The sequence below is a fragment of the Hermetia illucens genome, chromosome 1 (genome assembly GCF_905115235.1).
Source record: "Hermetia illucens chromosome 1, iHerIll2.2.curated.20191125, whole genome shotgun sequence".
In the NCBI taxonomy this organism is placed as follows: domain Eukaryota; kingdom Metazoa; phylum Arthropoda; class Insecta; order Diptera; family Stratiomyidae; genus Hermetia; species Hermetia illucens.
In genome coordinates, this window is record NC_051849.1 from 177,647,176 (window position 1) to 177,666,932 (window position 19,757).

A 19,757-nucleotide genomic window follows, 5' to 3' on the forward strand; every position below is an offset into this window, starting at 1 on the left:
TTTATTGTTTAAGTCACTTCCCTCCAAATTAACGAGTGGTTAAGACGCTCCTGAAAGTTGGGCAGATGTTGTGTTTACTCCATTGAACTGGTTTTTTTTCAACCCGCGTATTAACTTTTGCTTAATCGTGGTTTATCGCATTACGATGGTCGAGCACATGTAGGTGAATGGGTGGCGTTACGCGACGAAAAGGAAAAGGAAATCCTTTCTTTTACTGGCCTATAATAGTTTTTCTTCTACTTTGCCTACATTGACTCTTTAGAAATTATAATCTAAGTGGATTTTTGATATAGAATCCCGCCTATAGTATAGAGAGAACAAAGTGCTGTTGCATAGCACATTTGTTCAGTACTTGGTAACGGAGGGAGTCGGATGAAGTGGAAAACGACCGAACTTAGAAAGTCATTTTGCACTCCATCTCGTAATTAACAAAGTTTCCCATTGGGATGTTGTCCATTGATGTCTGTTGGACAAGGGCATGAACGAGGCTCAACGTCTAGATAAGATAGAAAAAATAGTGCGTCAACCCCTTAACTCCATCGGAAATAGATTTTGAAAGCATAAATAGTTTAAAAAAACAAAATCGCTGCAAGAGGAATTAGAAACGACAGAAAAATAGTATGAGATAAAACCATCTCGCCCATCCCCAACTTAGGCTCATAACAAGAAGAATATCCGAAATTGACGGAAGATGCTCAGAAAGAAATGGCACTATAGAGCGAAGTCATAATAGGGAAGGAACATCCTGTCTCCGAGGGCAATGCCGCTCTTGTTGGTGAAAGACATATAATCCTGCTTATTAGAAATCCGAAGATAAAAGGCATCAAAAATGCTAAGTAGAGTGGGTTCGCCAGAGTTAGAGTTCCTGCTCCAACGCAGAGTATGCCAATAATTTTGTCTTAAACACTAAGGTTAAAGTATTCTCAGATGGGTGGCTGAGCATGTATTCTCTCTAGCTCTGGAGGTGAAACGATGGTCTTGTCGAAGCGGGTGATGAAATACCTCGGCATCATGATAGACACGACGATGAGCTTCTTCGAGCATAATTCGCAACACAGCAAACAAGGCTGCGGTAGGAATGTTTGTGATCTGCCGACTGATATTTAATGTCGGAGGTCACTTATCCAGGAGGCGTCGCTTGTTGATAAGTACAATTCATTCCATCCTCCTTTACGTTTCCAAAGTATGGGGCGACTACCTTAGTAAGGAAATTTATCGAAAGCGCCTAGTGCAAGTACAAAGACGAGGGGCTCTGCGAGTTGTGTCTACCTATCGGATCGTCTCGGAACCAGCTTTAATGGTGATCGCGGAAGTTATTATTCCGATAGCTCTCCATGCTGCCCGGTGAAGGCTTATGTACCTCAGAAAAGGCGAAGGAAACAACGAAGCTGTTGTTTGTGAAGAGAGTGTCCGTACTCTCTGCGCTGCTGCCATTGCGGAATAGTTGCAGAACAGAACCGAGAGGTAGATGGACCGCGCATTTCATAAAAGACGTGCGGCTGTGGTTCGTTCGAAAGCACGATGACGTTGAGTTTTACCTAACCCAACTGCTCAGCGGACACTGGTCGTTTGTAACGTTATATATTTATATTTCATGCAGTTTATATCATATAATTGCTGAACTTGTCAAAATAAAATTGCCATACCATTGTCCTGAGAACGTTTGCAAGAATGTATGCTTATATAACAAAATGTCTAGATTCAGAAAACAATTGCACGAGAGTTGTCTAGACGTGGTATAGAATTATATGCAAGCTTGTGGGTAATTTGAATAACACAGGTTTTAGATATTCTACATAGTTATGCGTTCTTAACATTCTTCCCCACTTAAAACACTTCTTGGTGTGTTTGACTGGAAGTCCATGTCCGTTATAGGTGAAGCTTCCTTGGAGCAGATTTATAGACGCAGTTTAGGGTAGAATATCCAGATTGTGGCCAGGTTGATGATGCTGAAGCAAAGATAATTCACGATGTAGTGGTAAATATCATAGGATGTTAACGATTCCGGGAGAGTTGCTGATTTGATGAATGGAATATTGTGGGCGAATTGCTCGAATAATTTTTTATTGACTGGAATTTTGGATAAATTTAGATGAGGGATAGTTGATAGAAAGACGGTGAATTTGATTAGACAAGTTCGCCATAGGTGTGAAGGAGAATGGCATTTTTTCCGATGACTGACCAACTCCTATCGGGATAGTAACAGAATAGCGCCTGGCTGGAGTCCAAGTTCAGGAATCGTAGTAAGTCGTTGTCCAACTAGGAAATGATCGGAAGTTAGCTTGTAAGTTGTTTGCGTCTGATGATATTGCAGTCAAAGAGAGATGCGTTTCTAGTTACTCTCTTCAAATGGTAGTTTGCAGATTTGATTGCGGCTACCCATATGCTCCCAAAGTGAGGAGGTCGTGGTAGTTTTCGAAGGCAGCCTGTACCTTCGTCACCAGAAAAATCGTGGATTGAGCTAAATTGTTGTTCATTGCATAGTGCTTGCAATTCTCGATGTTCTGAATCCGCTTGATCGAAGTTCATGGCATTGTCGCTGAATATCTTCGAAGGGAGGCCTCTTCTAGGCACAAATCGTTCAAGAGAGCCAATAAATGCAGCTGATGTTAAAGCCGAGACTGCCTTTATGTGATGTATATTTTTATCGGTCACTTACCTCATGGTTGAAAAGTAATATGAGCTGGACCACAAAAGTCGACTCCAATGTTAAGAAATGGTCTGGATTTCTGAATTCTTTCTGCGGGGAGGTCACCCATTAATTGTGTGAGTAGCCTTGGTTTTGATCGGGCGCAACTCATACATTACAATACGATATTTTTGGCTACGGTCTTCCCATTGATACACCGATAGATTTGTCGAAAAATATTGAGTAATACCAACGGTCCTGCATGTAAATGTTTCGTGTGAAGCCAACGGAAGATGAGTTCGGTAAATGGATGTTTATGAGATATTAACATTGGTTGTTTTGAGCTAAATGGTATTTTGCTTGTTGAAAAAGGTGCTAGTGTTTTTAAGTAATTGTTGTATATCATGTTCCCGTGTTTTTTAAGATGTTCGATGTCTTCTAAAAAGTTCCTTTTTTGCATCATGGTGACGATACGTTCAAGTGCTCTCCACATTTCCTGTGGATTGGGTTTCCCTCGTGCTCTTTCTTCCCGTGGTAGCTTGCAGTTCTGGCCACAAGTGGATACTATGCAGCTACCACACTCCCCCTTGCCCCTCAAAGAAGGGAAATCAGTGCGAGTACGCACGATTTCAAATTGCTCTGCCTTTGAGCATGAGCGAGATATAACGAAAAGCGGTTCAGCTGTGTTTAGCATACCGCCCGGACTTGCTAATGTATTAGCGAGATTGGCACGTTTTTGTCTATGGATTATTGAATAGCAAAACCTCATCAAATGAATTATATGATATGACCAGTGGGTAGGTATCGTCAAAATGTTTGGTGCCAATACAGTGTCAAATTGGAGGTAATTTGGACCGTTTGGCATTTTGGAAGAAATGATGTGCCTAGTAAATTAATTAAATAATTAATAGTATAATAAATCTACGACGATTCCGTAGCCTACATATCGACGAAATCTATGAGCGATACCATGATCGTCAGGTTGTGGATAAAATCCGACTCAATTGGTTACGATGGGCGGGTCAATTAATCCGTGTGGATGAGGATGATCCAGCCCGGAAAGTCGATAAGGTCAATATCTATGGTAGAAAAAGAAGACGAGGCAGAGTCTGCCTGAGATGGAGCGATGTCGTAGGTCAGGACGTCAGATAGCTTTTAGGGATATTGAATTGATGGACCTCGGCGCAAACCGGGATGTCTGGAATTCCTCATTAAGGCAGGCCTAGACCGGATACCAGTTGTTGCACCGTTGATGATGATGATAATAATCCTATAAACTGCAAAGTATCTATCTTATATATCGGTTATAAATTTAGTAAAAGCATAACTGACCTTCATTCAGCCTTCGATTGACTTTATACCTCATTTCCGGCAACGAACACTTTATTGGGAAGCCGACGGATGAAGACATATATGAAAAATTTCTTTTTTATTTTACTGACCATGATTATTGATACTAGCAGAATAGGTTAACAATTACAGATTTTCAACCTGATATTTATTTCTTCTTTTAATTTGCCTGGGTGTATGAAATAAAAATAATTGTATAAAAAGATAATAATAACCTTTATTTAATACTCTGGCTCGAATTTTTGTTACGAAAAGTTTCTTTCTCACTGTATCGTCGGTTTCTTTTTCCTACTATCGCCAGCACTTTCAAGTAAATAGGAAACTTTGCATTGCGAACATTTATAAATGTTGCATATCTATTAGAATTCCAGCCACTACAATCAAACTTTACCGCAAGAAACGCTTTTTATACACTAACTGATCACATTTCAATTAATTTTTCAATAAAAACGCAATTAATTCGAAATAAACTAAACGTTTTCAAAAAAGTCCCGCTTCCATTACCTCTCGAAACGTTTCGTTATATTACCTTCGTTTACTTTTTATTTGCGGTGAAGTAAACAATGAAAACATCTCAAATTGTCGACTTTTGGGATGAAATTCTCCCGGTGCGCACATTTCATGAATGAAACTATCGCATCAGCAGCTCCCAAATATAGTTTGCTTGAGTCTACGTAAGATGGATGCCATTCAAATGCTTTTTTTTCATTCAGACATTTCTCTTTTTTCGATTCAAATTACAAAAATATACAAATCTGACAGCGGCCATGATATGATACATAATTTTTCGTTCAATCAAATATGGCTGACATGTTCTTTTCATCTCTATCTTATCAATAGGATGAACCGAATCATAAACGCTATAATTTATTGTAGTTGTTGGAAGTTGTTTTTATGTTGTATTCTGTTTATGAAGTCATCAAAGCCCATGTCCTTCCAGAGGAGAAGGGTTTGCTGTTGTTTGCACTCTGGGAGTTCCGTTATTGTATCGGTCAACTCCGGTATGCAGCCTTGTATAGTTTGTTTTAAGAAGCATAATTTGCTAAAAGAAGGATTAACGGTTTCGTTCAGGGCAGAGGCAACTCATTAGTCGCTGTATCACCTCTGCCCTGGGAGCAGAGAAACTGAAAGTGGCAACAGGTGGGAAACGCTCCTTTATATGATCGCAAAAACGCGATAAGGGCGCGAATTATATCTAAGTTTAAACTGCTAATAGTTTGTGCCTTAGCTAGGCTAGCGCTATATTTTTGTTTGGGATATGAGGGATCCTAAATTCATATCCACTTGATGTTGGACCGGACTAAATGGAGAAAAACTTACTTCCAAGCCAAGCTTTGGACCGAACTATGAGCGGATTTACGTTGGATATAATTCTCACCCTTGTTGTATTTTGCAAATTATAAAGGGGAAATTATAATACTTCCGAGCCACTTTGGTCACGCTGTTCCCAGGGCAGAGCCATCTTCGTCCCTCTTTTAACCTTTGCTAAGATTATGACTGGATTCACTACTCCAAATGGATCAAACAGCTGCGACATTTGTGCCAAAATCATGGAGCAGAACTTTCAAATGGCTGTGGTCATCACGTATTTGTATGTCCGAAATCTTATGAGAATGCTGAATAGGTCGTTTTCTACTATTGGTCTGATTTGTAAAATGTCGTTTATGGTAGTAATCGATTACTTGATGTTTTGCCTGATCCGTCAAATACAACGTGAAGTTTCGTTGTCTGTCTGGTTGCAGAATGCAATGACGTGGTAAACAGTAGTGTGGTTTCCTGTGATCTGAGTTTTTTGCTAATTCCAAATGATCCAATGCAAAACTCTAGAGAAGGATTCTTTGTGAATCGTCTTTCCAGATATAAACAAGTCGACGTACCGGAAGCTGGCGCTTCGGGTTTAAAGGTTTTGTATTCATCTTATGTGAGAAACTTTCTACGCACATTTTTTTCATTCGTATATGGCTAAAAATACAAAATATTCCTTCATATTCTATTCAAACTAAGAGCAATACGTACATATTACAGACGAAGATATTATGCTCACACTAAACAAACAGACGTTGTCTATTATCGGATACTGTATTGTATATGTATGTATATATATTGATCGTACACCTATCTTCGATTTACTTCGTAAAATCTAAAAGTTTCACCTTCTATAACTTTGTTAATAATAGTTGGATTTCCTTCAAACTTCCCAAAGTTATGCCTTATGTTATCCCTTGCGCAAGTTTTTAGTTACAGTTCAAACTTAATAAGAGGGGGGGATTTCCGGTTAAATTTCTAAAATATGCTAATATACTATTATTAATTTTTTTTGTGCAGATATCAGAATGGGATGTATTTTGAAGCCTGGATTTTATTTAGATACACCACTGTGATTTTTTTCAGATTTTTCGGTTGGATAATTTTTTGCACCCTCCATTCACATGTAAGGCTAAGGTCGCATTTACTGAATGAACACCAATATGCTCACGAACGTGGAAAATCCTGTGAGTATACTCTTCATTCTTTGGTTCAAAGATAGAGGATGGAACTCTGCAACATGAGTTCGCGATGGGAGTGTTCGTGAACAATGAAGGAGCGTTTGACTATACGCCGATCCAAAAACTTTGTGATAGCCCCAGAGTGCATGGTGTTGCTGATGCTTTAATTAATTTAATAATTAAGTGGATCTATGCTATGCTGCGGAAGTAAGTGTCGACCGCTACCTAACAGTAGAAGCAACGGAAGGTTGCCCCAAGGATGTGTGCTATCGCCACTTCTGTGTATGCTGATCGACTCACTACTATGCGAACTGCAAAATTTGCCAACTTATACTGATGACGTGGTTGTGCTAGATTTTGATTGGAATCTCGGAACGGTGTGTAGAAATATACAACCTGCCCTTAATTTGCTTGACAGTTGGTGCCTCTGATATGGACTTTCAGTAAATCCAAATAAAACTACAATATTATTTACAAAAAGGAGGAAACGCCTCCCAGAGATGAGAGGAACAACCCTTCAACTCTCCGAAGAAGTGAAATATCTGGAATTCTTGATAACAAATGTGTTGAGCTGAAGATGAAACGAGCTCTCAGACGGAGATCTGCCTCGACATGATGATATACGTTGTTATCATTATGCCCATGCTCGCTTATGCATCTCTAATATGGTGGGTTAAAGTGAGACAAAAAAGTGTTCGCGGTGAACATACGACGCAGCTCTATATGCATTACTCGATTTCCAACCCTTGGATATACCATATTTATTCAAAGAGCAGCTCATAAACCAATTCACTTAGATTTACGGAAGGAGTACAGAACTTTCGAAGAATTATTGGAAGAACTGAATCCAGCTCTTGCAATGCCTTCGTAATCACGGGTCCCCATACATCTCTTTGTCAGAAGATATGAAGTTACTCTGAAACGTATAGAAAACTGTCCCAGACGAATATGCAGCGGGATATACGGAAGTCTTCTACACCGAAGGCTCAGAACACAACCATGTTTTGGAGCAAGAGTCTACCTTTTGAGCAAAAAAGAGAGCCGGACTTTTCCTTTGGGACAATATTCACCGTTTTTTCAAGCTGAAGTGTATTCGATCCCAAATCTGAGTGATTGACAAGCGGTTGAAGGGCAGGCGGATCGCAATCTGCAGTGATAACCAGGCTGCACTGAAGGTGTTAAGTAGTCCTTTGATCACCTCGAAAATCATTCAGGAATATAGAAACCGATAAGCTGTATTTCTAGATTCAATACGCAGAAACCACTACCCGGTCATTGTGCAAAGAGAGTTCAATTTCCTACATGCTCACACCAGAACCAGCAATTGGGGTGTCAGTAGGATTGGCTAATGCTGCTATCAAAAATTGGGAACAACACCAAACTTTTCCTGTCCGAACCTTACAAACTTACAGAAGTATTGTGGACATTCTCATCATCAACAACCGGCATTCGGTCTAGGCCTGCCTTAGTAAGGATCTCCAGACACCCCGGTTTTGTGCCGAGGCCCACTAATTCGATATTCCTAAAAGCTGTCTGGTGTCCTGATCTACGCCATCTCTTCATCTCAGACAGGGTCTGTCTTGTCTTCTTTTTCTACCATAGATACTGCCCTTATAGACTTTCCAGACTGTTCGAAATAATAAAACTTATTTTCCCTATTCGATAGTGTTGAATTTTATTTTGCAAATACTGATATTTCGGGAACCACTTGTTCCCCTCATCAGTGCTAATAAGTCCTTGTTGTTGACTTGTTAGCACTGATGAAGGGAGCAAGTGGTTTCCGAAAAATCGCTATTTGCAAAATAAAATTCAACACTAGCGAATAGAAAAAACAAGTTTTAGTATTTCAAATAATTAGTCGCTAGAAACACCGCGTAATTGCACTCAGATTTCCGACTGGATCATCCTCATCCAAATGGATTAAGTGATCCACCCATCGCGACTTGTTGAGTCGGATTTTATCCACAATCAGACGGTCTTGGAATCGCTCATCGATTTCGTCGTTATGTAGACTACGGAATCGTCCATCCTCATGTAGGGGGCTGAAAATTTTTCGGAGTATTCTTATCTCGAACGCGGCCAAGAATTTGCAATTTTTCTTGCTAAGAACCCAAGTCTTCGAGGAATACCTAAGGATTGGCAAGATCACAATCTTGTACAATAAGAGCTTTAACCCTGTGGTGAGACGTTTCGAGCGAAACCTTTTTATAAGGGAGCGTGGATTTCATCGTCATAGCTGTTATCGGTTGTGATTTTCGACCCTAGATAGGAGAAATTTTCAACGGTTTTCAAAGTTGTAGTCTCCTATCTTTATTGTTTTCGTTTGACCAGTGCGATTCGATGTTGTTTGTTCTTTCGGTTTTGGTTTTCGCACTGACGTTGCCACCATGTAATTCGTCTTGCCTTCATTAATGTGCAGCCCGAGATCTCGCGTCGCCTGCTCGATTTGGATCAAGGTAGTCTACCTTGATACGTCTCGGATTGTTCGTCTTCCTATGTCAAAATCGTCAGCGTAGGCCAGTAGTTGGGTGGACTTGAAGAGGATTGTGCCTCTTGCATTGACTTCTGCATCACGAATCACTTTTTCCAGGGCCAGGTTAAAGAGGACGCATGATAGGGCATCCCCTTACTTAGGCCGTTGTTGATGTTGAATGGTCTCGAGAATAAGTCAGTCTTATCAATTTTGTCGGGATACCGAATTCTCTCATGGCCGTGTGCAATTTAACCCTGGATATGTTTTCATAGGCGGCCCTGAAGTCGATAAAAAGATAATGCAACTGGCTAGTTTTTCCATCGCCTGCCGCAGAGAAAAAATCTAATCTGTTGCTGATTTTCCAGGAATGAAGCCTCTTTGGTATGGGCCAATGATGTTTTGGGTGTATGGGGCTACCTGACCTAGCAAGATAGCGGAGAATATCTTATAGATGGTACTCAGCAACGTGATACTTCTATGATTGCTGCACTGTGTGATATTCCTCTTTTTATGTATGGGATGGATAATGTCTCGTTGCCAGTTGTCAGGCGTTGATTCCTTGTCCCGCATCTTGAGATCAGTTGATGAACCACTTGGTGTAGTTGGTCGCCTTCATATCACTCATATCACAGACTCCTGATGACTTATGGTTTTTAAGCCGATGGATTGCACGGGTGTTTCTTCTATGCGTGGTGTTGCTAGCATTTGTCCGTCGTCTTCAGTTGGCGGAACCTCCAACTGGACGATATTTTGTTTGTTAAGCAGTTCATCAAAATGTAGGCATTCTCCCTGGCCATAATTCAGTAATTGGGCATGTGTTCAGAATAGGAATTGTACAATATGATACGTATCCCTTCGGTAATGAAGAAGCGGAATCCACCGAACATTTTCTATATGAATGAGTCGCCTAGGGAGGCATGAGAGATCCGATTTCTGGTGTTGATGTGCTTCAGTTGTAGCGGATAGCATCACATCCACTAAAGAAAATCCTGCGATACATAAACGTACCCGGGATATTTTGTTAGACGAGGGAGTCGAGTACAATAGACCTGAGTGTTTAGAGCTTATGCTTGCCCCTTACCTCAAACACACACAGAGACATATCCCTGGTTACCTGATGCCACGACGATGAGGAATAGTGGAGTTTCAGGCCATGTTATTGGGACTTCAACTAAGATAGCTTCAGAATACTCAAAAAAATTACCAGAGAATTTTATCTTAAAATTTATTATTTTAGACCTTAGATAGAATGAAACGAAAAAAAAACTAAATAGAATAAGAAACACGAAAGATTAGAATTGGAATAACAAAATGCACATATTTACTTTTTTCGCTCCTTTGATTTCTGGTACGCAGGGAATTTATAGTTTTACGTCTCACTGTCCCATTTTCGCTTTATCATAAACTTTTCTTTTATAATTTTAAGTATAATTTATATATTTATGTATGTATAGGTCACAAAGAAAACATATCGCTGTACTTAAAAACATTTCGACCTAATTTTCATCCGCAGCTATTTTACGTCTCTTTAACCTTTTTACTATGCTAAATTACTTTCTTGCTCATATTACACACTAACGAATTGGAAACTTCTTTCATACATTTTGTTGTGGGTGTGGTCTAGTTGTTGTTCTTGGGAGGAGAGAGAAAGAGAAAAAAGATAAATTAATAGTAGAATCCATGCTGTTGGTTTTTGTTCAAGCAATTGTTTGTATGATATTTTCAACGCAACTTGTTTTTCTCGTTTTACTTTACTCCTTTTCATTTATTGTTTAAAATTTACAATTATATAAATAATATATATAATTTTGTTTATTTAGTTTTTTAAGACAATTTCTTTACGTGTGATATTTCATAACTTTTACCATCTTATTGTTATATTTTTAGGGATTTTTCTCTTTATTTCTTGTTTATAGATACACTCATAATGATAATCATTATTATTAAATTTATAAATTTGCTTAAACTTAAAATCTGTATACAATTTGCTGTTTTTCATGTTTTATGCTTAAGTGATTAATAATGTGTTAATAAAATTTGCTTGCAATAATTTTATCATTTAATATATTCTTTCTACCATTAAATTTGATTTCGCTGTTGTGAACAAAACTGTTTGGGAAATAAAGTAAGCGGGAAGGAGCATGTAGGATTTAAAGAATTCTAAAATTGAAAGGCGCTTTAGCCCTGAAATAAGGTGGTTCGAAGAGAAGGAACAAATATCATTAAATTCTGTTGAAATTGTTTGTTGATCAAAGCTAAACCACAATTTTTAACCAACTAAAGTTTTTACTATTATTGCTCATTAGTTTTTCTTCTCTGAAATAAATATGGATATTATTTTACTGTTAGTAGTGTGTCTATAGGTATAGTAGTGTGAATTTCATCATGATTAATGGTCCTGCACGTAATCAGATCTACAATTATCTTGGAATACTTTTAGATACATGCAATTCTAAATTTACATACAAATTTCTTTATAAACTTTAGACAACTGAAAAAAGGATTAAAAAAACGTACAGACAACAAATAAAAGCTGGAACTCTAAGTGCGCGCAACTAGAAACGATTGTAATTAACATACCAAACATTTGCAATTGATGAAAATTCGTACAATGGTACAATTTTCGCCATTTGCTTCTCCTTTCTGAAATTTTAATTTTATTTTCAACGCAATCGAAACATCTTCAAACATATCATTCCCTTCAGTGTGCTCAATAGTTTTCTATTAGATGATTTTGTTCTCTTTGCCCATCCAACACTACACGCGGTAATTTTAATGTAATGAAAATTATAAGGTTTTGAGAGTTCTCTTATTCTCCGTATTCGTTTAGTTTTCTTTGAAACTCTATAACTCCGTGTGACTTTATGCTGATAAAATTTGAATTTCTACATTAAATTTAAATGGATTCGGTGTTTCCCTTTTTGTATTTTTCCTTGAATTTCCGAAATTACCAAATGTTAGAACTATAAACGGGTTTTCATTATCCTTGCCTATATACTCGCTGTTGTATATATTAAATTTATTTGTAAAGTTCTTACTTGTTTTCTATATCGTTTTGAATATTGAATGTATGTTGCAGTTGCTTTTTCCTCGAATTGTATTTGGATTTATCATTTTTACACATTTATATATTTTAATATATATAGAGTTTGCTATATTATCTGTTTCTTTTTGTAGTTTTTTTTTGTATTTTCCTTTCCTTTCTCAATTTTATATCATATATATAGATTTCATTATAAAAATACTAACAAAAAAATAATTAATTTTTTCATTAGAGGAAGTTAGCTGCTGCTGCTTTTGCTGTCTTTGCTGATGCTGCAACGGCTGGTCTTTCTCTATAGATAATAATAAAAACCCCATTAATCCTTCCCTTAGATTTGCTGAAAACAAAAAGAGTTAATAAATTAAACAGCTATTTTTATATAAAAATAATTTGAAATATATTCTACATTTTGACTGATCGAAATTATATAAAGCGGTCAAAGGGTAGTATAGGTCCCAGTGCGAAACGTGGATTGGTAGCCACGATGGATCATAAAACCTGAGAAACGCTTGAACTAACACTGAACTCTACTACCAAACCCTATCTCTACCTCCACGTGGTGATCGCTTGGAGTTCTTTCTTCATGAAAAACTGCAGATGGAGAAGAATGAAAGCGAGTCTCCCACGCTTAAAAACGGGACAAAATGTACCAACTGGTCCTCCAGGTTGGGGGTTGGGTAAGGCTGGCAACCCTACGCGGAAAACCGATGTTACGAAGCCATGGATAGGACGGATTTTACAACCACGATCCCAGCACCGACAACGTATTAACGATTTGCGCATTTTCTCATGGAGCGTGCGCTCGCTGTACAGACCGAATGCTGCTGAGCAGCTAGCCGATACCCTGTCCCAATATAAGGCTGATGTAACAGCGTTGCAAAAGATGCGATGGACAGGGACCGGTTTCTTGGAGAATCGCCGCTACACCATATACTATAGCGGCCATCCAGCAAACCATGTACTCGGAGTAGGTTTCTTAGACAGTCAAAAAATGAAACCTGCTGTTATCGGATTTGAAAATATAAGTAAAGGGTTTGCGCTATAAGCCTCATAAACGTTCACGCCCCTACAGAGGAGACTGCAGAATCGGAGAAGGATACTTTCTACGAGGCAGTTGAGCAGCCTGTCCCAAGTATGATATCAAAATCATACTTGGAGATTTCAACAGTTAAGTAGGGATGGAGCCCGTATTCAGGCGATACGTCAGCTACCATACCTAACATAGGGATACCAATGATAACGGGCTGCGGATTATTCAGTTAGCAGTATCGCACGAAGTGGTTATTGGAAGTACCTGGTTTGCGCGGAAAGCGCTCCACAAACATACGTGGGCCTCTCCAGATGGGATCACTTTCAACCAAATTGACCCTGTTCTGATTGAACCTCTCAGCCTTGATGAATGCCAGAACATATAGGGGAGCCAATATAGGCTCGGACCACTATCTCGTTGGCATAATGCTCCGAGCTCGAATTACGACACCACCTACAATCCCCTCTGACAATCAGGTGAGAGTAAATACTGAAGCCATTCACAACGCAGGCCTCCGCAACACCTATAAGGGCAAAATGGATGCCGCAATAACCGCAGTCAACAGAAATCCTTGAGATGAAACATCAAAAAATGATCTTCACAACCACCTGAAGAACGTTATTATTGATACGGCCACAAAGATACTTGGCCCCAGCTGCAAGAAAAGTCGGAACGGCTGGTTTGACGATGAATGTAACCTAGCTATGGAACGGAAGAATACTGCATATCGAGTAATGTTGCATTCTCAAAGAACCTGCCCAGAGACTTACCACGAACTCCGTCGAGCGGAGAAGCGACTTCACAGACGGAAAAAGGAAGCCTGGGAAAACCAACAAGTCTGTGAACTAGAAAACTACAGGGAGCAACCGCACCAGGCGCGCAAGTTTTACCAACAAGGCAGCAGGATGAAGCCTTATATACCTCGATGCTCATCCTGCCGAGATAAAGGGAAATTTGATTTCCGACAGAATGGGCATATTGGAACGATGGGTTGAGTATTTTGATGAACTGCTCAGCAACGACCGCCAACTGAAGACGACGGACAAATGCTCCCACCACCAAGCAAGAATTGAGAGAATTCAAACGAAAACAATGAAGATAGAAGACTACAACTTTGAGACCGTTGAAAATTTCTCCTATCTAGGGTCGAAAATCACAACCGATAACAGCTATGACGATGAAATCGGCGCACAGTTGTTAGCAGCCAACAGAGCCTATTTCAGCTTACAAAAACTCTTTCGCTCGAAACGTCTGACCATATGATCAATGCTCCTACTGAACAAGACTATGATCTTGCCACTCCTTATGTATTTCTAGGAGACCTGGATTGTTAGCAAGAAAAATTGCGAACTCTTGGCCGCATTCGAGAGAAGAATCCTCCGAAGAATTTGTGGCCCCCTACAAGAGGATGGACGATTCCTTAGTCTACACAATGACGAAACCTATGAGCGTAGAAAAAGAAAATGAGGAGCGATGGCGTAGATCAGGACGCCAGACAGCTTTTAGGAACATGGAAATGGTGGACCTCGCCGCAAAACCGGGATGTCTGGAGTTCTTTATTAAGGCAGGCCTAGACCGGATACCGGTTGTTGCGCCGTTGATGGTGATGATGAAATTATATAATGGGATAGTGGCAAAGTCCTCCGTAATACCTATACGGGGGAAATGGATATCGTAATAATGGCACTCAACACAAGCCTTGGAGATGAAATATCGACAAATGATCTTCATAACCAGCTGAAGAATGTTATCATTGTCACAGATGCAAACATATTTGGCCTCAACCGCAAAAGTCGAAACCACTGATTTGATGAATGATGAATGAATTTAAGATAGCAACGGAACGGAAGAATATTGCATACCGAGCGATGATGCACTCTCAAAGAACGCTGACACATGTAGAAACCTATCACCTGTCGAGCAGAGAAGTGTCTTCACAGACAGAAAAAGGAGGACCAAAGGCATGTAATCCAAAGAAGTGCAAGGAGCAACAGGTGTACAAGTTTCACCAACAAGTCAGTAGGATGAAGCCATATACACTTTGATGCTCATTCTGCTGAGACAAAAAGGGAAATTTGATGTCCGATCGAATTGGTATATTAGAACGATGGGTTGAGTACTTTGATGAACTCCTCAACAACCAAAATATCGGCAAGTTGGAGGTCCCACCGACTGAAGACGATGGGCAAATGGCACCACGAAGCATGGAAGAAACATTCCGGGCAAATATAGTTAAACTGGTTAAAAATAGAGGCGACCAATTACACCAAACGGTTCATGAATTGATGCTCAAGGTTTGGAACAGTGAGTCAATCCATGATAACTGACAACGAGACATTATCTGTCCCTTATATAAAAACAGGAAAATCACGCAGTGCAACAATTATACAAGTATCACATTCCTGAGTAAGTACCACCTATAAGATATTCTTCTCTTTCTTGCTGGGCCAGGTAGCCCCATACGCCCAGAATATCATCGGTCCATATCAAAGAGAGCCCTGTGAGTTGGGGCTTAGGAATACACTCAAAGTCTTCTCTGTTTGCCGTAAAAGGCGACTAAAAGGAATAAAAATTTGTGGGCTAGCAACCTACAAATTTTGAAATTCTACTGCTACCGAAACGTCAACAACGTCTCGGATAGGAACTGACTTCACGGCAACAACCTTTGGCTATCGAAAATGGACTATAGCGAGGGTCCTCAGAATGCGCGCTTTTTCAAACTTGAGCGGGAATTTCAGCAATTTAAACTGGACATTTTTGGCCTAAATGAAATAAGGTGGAGGGACTCCGGAGAATACTCCTCTCACTCTTGCCACACCAATGGTAATGTGCTTTTGTACTATGGAAAGCCAAGTGGTAGCTGACGCGAATCCGGTGTCGGGCTGCTTCTGACTTCTACCGCAAGGCGGACTTTTTTGATCTGGGAGCTGATTTCTGACAGAATTTTAACTGCAAGCTTTCGATTCAGATTAAGGAGTATCACAATCATACACCAACGGAGACTTCCGATGTATTGGAGAAAGATGCTTTCTACGAGCAATTAAACGCGGTTCAACTTCCTAAATGTGATCGCAACGGGTGATCTGGTGTCCGGATGGTGTAAGTGGTTAGAGCGTTGGGGTGTAGCAGCAGAAGGCGGCGGTTCAAATCTCACTGGTGGCAGGGAGATTTGTTATCGTGGTTGTATGTCGGACACCAGTCGACTCAGCTATGAATGAGTACCTGAATCAAATCAGGGTAATAATCTCGGGCGAGCGCAATGCTGACCACATTGCCTCCTACAGTGTACCGTATCGGTCTTGAATGAAGTGCTCTAACACACTTCAAGACTGATCCAATATGGATTGTTGCGCTAACGATTATTATTATAATGGGTGATTTCAATGTCAAGGTGGGATCTGACATGTGATGGGAAAACACGGTCTTGGTAATCGTAACGAAATGGTGTGAGGTTTGTGGTCCGGAACGCCTCGATTCTCAAACAAGTCTAGTTTAGCGTCGGCTCGTTTAGGCCTGAATTTACAAGGCGGTTTCTGTCCTCTTCATACACATGTCGTCTTTTTGAATTGATATAAGGGAACAAATGCCACCTTGTAACCACTTCGGTCACGCTGTTCCCAGGGCAGAGATGAGACGACGTCTGATGAGTTGGCTCTGCTCTGGACGAAAGCGCAAATTATCTCAACACCAACCTCAAGTTGAAACTGATGTAGTGAAGCATGCTTCCCACGAGCAATTATTTGCAATTCTAGCAAAACTTCCTGAAGGTGACATTGTGATCGTAATGGGTGATCCCAGGTCGAATCTGACAACACCTTGCTCAGACATGTGATGGGGAAGTACGGTCTTGGCGACCATAAAGGTAATGGTGGGAGGTTCATGGATTTCTGTAGTTTCAATCGCCTCATGATTGGAGGTAGATTGTTTGACCACAGAACCTGCCATAAGGTCAGTTGGATGACTGACACCGTACGAGCATTTCAACATTATTTCGTATTCGCCAGTCAGGATTTTGTGATTTGGTTAGCATTCCCAGTTTAGATCTGATTTGGGGTGATGTTTTTTTCTTGTATACTCTTTGTGGAGAATAACACATCCATACAGTCTATTCGTTATTATTATTTTTTCCCAGATTTTATTTCCATTGAAGCACAGCAGCCACACCAGCACAGTGGATGGTTAAAGGCTAATATAGGCCCCAGGGCGAAACGTGGATTGGTACCCACGATGGAGCATAAAACCTGGGAAACGCCAGCTAAACCAACATCAACAGCTCAACTACCAAACCCTCTCTCCACCTTCACGTGGTGATCGCTGGGAGCTCTTTCTTAACGAAAAGCTGCAGACAAAGGAAAATGAAGGGGAGTCTCCCGCGCTTAAAAATGTTTGGCACCCTACATAAGGATGGACGATTCCGTAGTCTACATAATGACGAAATATATGAGTGATACCACGACCACGGTTGTGGATAAAATCCGGCTCAATAGGCTGCGGTGGGCATGTCACTTAATCCGTAAAAACGGGACAAATTGTACCAACTGGTCCTCCAGGTTGAGGGTTGGGTAGGGCTGACAACCCTACACGGAAAGCAACTTGTTACGAAGCCACAAAAAGAGCCTCAGACTGGACTGACAACACAACAACGAACCCGGCAACGAAAACGGAATAACGATTTGCGCATTTTCTCATGGAACGTGCGCTCCATGTGCAGAGAAGGAGCTACTAAACACACTAGCCGATATAATATCAGAGCCTTGAAGTGTGTTAGAGCAGTTTATACAAGACCGAAACGGTACACTAAAGTATACTGTAGGAGGCAATATTGTCAGCATTGCGCTCGCTCCAGATTAATACCCTGATTTGACTCAGGTACCTATTCACAGCTGAGTTGACTGGTATCCGACGTCAAATCACGATACAAATCCCACTGCCATCATTGAGATTTGAACCGCGACGTTCCGTACGATAGCCTTGTGCTCTAACCACTCAGCTATCCGGACAGCTAGCCGATATCCTATCCCAATAGAGGGCTGATAGTAATAGCGTTGTAGGTGATGCGTTGGACAGGAACCAGCTTTCAGAAGAAGGGCCACTACACCATATATTATAATGGGCATCCAGTAAACCATGTGCTCGGAGTAGGTTTCTTAGTCAGCCAAAAAATGAAACCTGCTGTTATCAGCTTTGAAAACATAAGCGAACGGCTATTCGCTCTGCGCTTGGGAGGCAAATTTAGGAATATAAGCCGCATTAACGATCACGCCCCTGTAGAGGAGACTGCAATGTCGGAGGTTACCTTCTAGAAGGCAGTAGAACGAACTCTCCAAGTCTATGCCAGGTATGATATCAAAATCATACTTAGGGATGTTAACAGTTAAGTAGAGACGGAGCCCGTATTCAGGCGATATCTCGGCTCCAAAAGCTTACATAAGGATACCAATGATAACGTACTGCAGATTATTTAATTATCAGCATTTACATGGCCTCTCCAGACGGAACCACTTTCAACCAAATCGACCACGTGTTGATTGAACGCCGCCACCTCTCATCCTTGATGAATCTCAGAACATATAGGGGCCAATAGAGACTCGGATGATTATCTCGTTGGTATAGTCCTCCGGGTTCGAAAAACAACACCACGTAGAACCCCCTCTGACAATCAGATGAGAGTTAACACTGAAGCCATCCACAGCATAACACAGCCCTCTGAGGTCCCGCCAACTGGATTGAGTACTTTGATGAGCTACTGAACAACCTGCCAACTGAAGACGACGGACAAATACTGCCACCACCAAGTATAGAAGAAACAGTCCGTGCAATTCATCGGCGACCAACGACACCAAGCGTTTCATCAACTTATGCTCAAGGTGTAGAACAGGAAATCAATGCCTGACGACTGACAACGAGGCGTTATCTGCCCCATACATAAAAAAGGCAAATATCACACAGTGCAGCAATTATAAAGGTATCACGTTGCTGAGTACCATCTATAAGTTATTCTCCACTATCTATTGGAATAAGGAGATCAGTTGCACCATCTTTTCATCGACTACCAGGCCGCCTAGCCAGGGAAAACTATACACGGCCATGAGAGAATTCGGTATCCCAACGAAATTGATAAGACTGACCAGGCTGACCGTGATTAATGTGTGAGGCCAGATAAAAGCAGCAGGATCATTTTCGAGATCATTCGACATCAACAACGCTGTAAGACAAGGGGATGCCCTGCTATGCGTCCTGTTTAATCTGGCCATGGAAAAAGCGATCCGTGGTGTTGAGATAAATGCGAGAGGCACGATCCTTTTTAAGTTCACCCAACTACTGGCCTATGGTGACGGTATCTACATTGTGGGAAGAACGATCCGAGACGTACAAATTCCTTTATTCAGATCGAGCATGCGGCGCGACTTAGCTAATGTGATTTCGATTTTGGAAACGAAGCATTATCGGGTCGAAGATATGAGAATCATATACACTTCTAAACGTTAATCCCTTCTCCCCCGTCTCAGTCAATAGCAAAGTGTCCTATTATACGTCACCCCGTTTAAGGTCTATTAATGACAAGAGTTCGGAGGAATGGTGGTTTGACACTTTGTTCAACAGATTATTAGTTTGTTTGCCGGAGAGCTTAGAATACGACTGAATTTCGAAATTTCAAATCTGGATAAGTCTAAATAGTGGATAATTTGCATTTTTCTAATGCATTGAATGCACTTGAGTTCAAGAAATAAACTTGAATCAGAACT

At 40.6% G+C, this 19,757-nt stretch overlaps 1 protein-coding gene across 2 annotated transcripts in view; it reads right to left on the reverse strand.

The window, feature by feature from the left end:
- Positions 1 to 10,349: 10,349 nt before the first annotated feature.
- Positions 10,350 to 19,757, reverse strand: part of LOC119646618 (ras-related protein Rab-5B) — a 49,880-nt gene continuing 40,472 nt past the window's right edge. Inside the window, exon 6 of one of the 2 annotated variants that reach the window (XM_038047125.1) lies at positions 10,350 to 12,273. The gene's annotated coding sequence lies outside the window, so the exon portion shown is untranslated. Of the gene's footprint in view, positions 12,319 to 19,757 lie in introns of both variants that reach the window. The other variant, XM_038047124.1, reaches the window with a different exon arrangement.